General features: G+C 49.6%; 1 non-coding gene across 1 annotated transcript; it reads right to left on the reverse strand.

Annotated features, from left to right (window-relative positions):
- Positions 1–278: 278 nt before the first annotated feature.
- LOC115869503 lies at positions 279–462 on the reverse strand. The gene has a single exon (XR_004046219.1). It is a non-coding gene; the product is annotated as a U2 spliceosomal RNA (small nuclear RNA).
- Between the last annotated feature and the right edge of the window lie 2,180 nt (positions 463–2,642).

The raw sequence follows: 2,642 nt of genomic DNA on the forward strand, positions 1-2,642 counted from the left end.
CAGCTTGGGATTCTTTCACTCCATGGACTAGGAAGTTGTCTTCCACACTTCTTGGCATAGGCAAAGATGTGCGTGCAGCACGACATGTGTTTGGGGAAACATGTCAGTTGGTATTCTGCCCATTCCTGGAGTCTTGTTGCACCAGTGCCTCCAGTGCAGCTTGGGCTTCTTCCTTCAGTTCTCAGTTCTTGAGTGCATGCTATTTGCTGATTCTTGAAATGGTTGAACCTTGGCTAATTCTTTTTGGTACGGTATCTTCTTCTTCTTCTTTTTTTTTATTTTAGTGCACCGTTCCTGGAGGTACTGCAATACCAGGTCGATGTGTGGAGTGAACGGAGCAAGCTCCTATTCCATCTCCTAATTCCAAGATTCCATTTAATATCTTGTCCTCAGATAGAGGACGTATCAGATATTAAACTTGGTACTACACTTGATCTAAGCCAAAAAAGGCCGAGAAGTGATTCTTCCCTCTTCTTGTAACGCTTTTGACGTCGTTCGGTATTTTGCCCTTCAGTGCTGTAGCTTGAGGCTGGAATTTTTCTTCGGTTCGTTTAGCTTGAGAAATGCTGACTGGTCTGCCCCTTGGGTTTTCCTAATGCCAGGTCTTTGCCCATCGTGATGTTTTGCTCTTCCCAAGATGCCTTTTTAATCTTCTATTGCGTCATCATCTCTTCTGATGACTTGACCTACTCTATATTCAAGAGCAAGTTTCAGAGTCTTTTCTGATACCCATCTGAGTCTTTCCTGTCTTTTTAACGACCTTTTCTTAATGCAGAATGCCATCCCCCAAGTCTTCGCTCATTAGTGTTCCGTGCATTAACTCTTACTAGATGGTCCTTTGGCTCTCGTAGACTTGTTTGCATGTTGTTCATTTTCACGTGGAATTTGTTATGAGCAATTCATGGTCTGTCCCGGTTTCCCCCGGCCTTGTTCTGACAGCTGATCTTGAGCTCCTTCATCATGTCTTCCACGGATGTGTCTGATTTGATTCCTGTGGATTCCATCCTGGGAGATCCACCTGTGTCGTTACCATTTAGGTTGTCGGGAAAAGGTGTTTGCAATGAATAAGTCCTTGGTCTTGCAAAGTTCTGTCAAGTGATCTCTGATGTCATTTCTATCACCAAGGCCATATTTTCCTGCAAAGTCAACGGTTTCTGGGGAGAAAGAGGAGCCAGTCTGCTCCCCATAAAGATTTACCGCCTCAGAAACCCAAGGGAGCGGTTCCACTCTGTCCTATGGGGCTCTGTGCGTAGACATCTACTCGATGGCAGTTGGCTTGGTTTGAGATTCTTCTTTATCGTTTCAACTTTCACATTCTGATCACGCATACCTACCCATGCTGCTTGTTTGATCGATGTCAGACCGCAGAGTTAGTAAAAGCCCTCTATTTCTTCACCTCTGGCATCAGTAGTTGGTGCATGAAAACTAAGCACCTCCTTGGAACTTCTGAGCTGTGTCCTAGTGGGGTATGTATGTGTGTATGGAAATAGACTTCCCTGGTCTCCTAGAAGAGTCATGGGCATTAAATGGGGGCAGGCAGGCTGGTGATGGCTGGGATGTACCATCCCAACGACAGGGCTTAAAGCAATTCAATTGGTCCTTTGTCGTCACAACCATCAAGAAAGCCATCCCAAATAAGGAAACATACAAAGACAGACTCTCACCCACAAGTGTCCAGACATTTTCAAAGGAGGGGGGGAAATGTGTTAAAAGCATATAGAAGTCGATCTAAGGATGCGGGATTTTGAAGGGTTCCATGTACGGACTGTGATCACAGACTGCATTATCTGAAAACTCGAAGGAGCCCCAGCCCACCCCACCACCACCCGGCCACGGAATCATGATGGCCCAGGTGGCTGGTAGATAGGGCCCAGCTCCCACGCTGTTTCAACTCGGTGCTCTTGCGCTTAGTGCAGTGGCAAGATCCGCGAATGAGCGCATCCCTCCCCGCCCCCACCTTGGACGATACTTCATCGCAGTCTTCACCCTGCAAACTAGGGGCTCAGCCCAAATGATCAAAAAGGCAAATCTCTGGATTTGAATGCATGAGGTTGACTTAGGCTAAATTAGGCAGGAACTGCCAGTTTCCTCCAGTGAAAGCCATCTCATCTTGAACGTGGGCAGCAGCGGACTCTCTCTGGACTCTTGCAACCAGGGGGAGCGCCTCCCCCCACATCGCAGCAGAGAAAACGAGGCTGGCTGAGCCCAAGCCCCTCCAGTCTGTGGCAGAACCACGTACCAGAACCGAAGCCTCCAGTCTTAGAGCGGGACTTTCCCAGCAGGAGAGATTCCAGGAGAAATACAGAAGGCGGAAGTGATGACCAGGCTCCCCCATCTGTTCAGAACGTTTATTAATTGGTTGATTGATGGAGCGGGGAGGGGGGTGCAGGTGGGCGAAGGGCTCCTGCTCCGCTAGTTCTCTACCCTTTATCTACCTGTAAGCGCAGCGTGGTGAGGTTGGCAGTGGGAAATGAGCCGCAGGCCACTCCAGGGTCCCCTCTTCCTCTTGGCCCAGTCTTGGGCCCGGCCCTCTGCAGCCGGATTGGGCCTCGGCGAGAGGGAGCGCCCTCGGCGCTGGGTCAGGTTCCGGGCCAAGCTCGCTGGGGCATTCTAAGAGGCTGAGCCGCACTTTCCCCACTGCC

Source organism: Echinops telfairi, unplaced genomic scaffold (assembly GCF_000313985.2).
Source record: "Echinops telfairi isolate 266 unplaced genomic scaffold, ASM31398v2 ScPeMD7_29;HRSCAF=101, whole genome shotgun sequence".
In the NCBI taxonomy this organism is placed as follows: domain Eukaryota; kingdom Metazoa; phylum Chordata; class Mammalia; order Afrosoricida; family Tenrecidae; genus Echinops; species Echinops telfairi.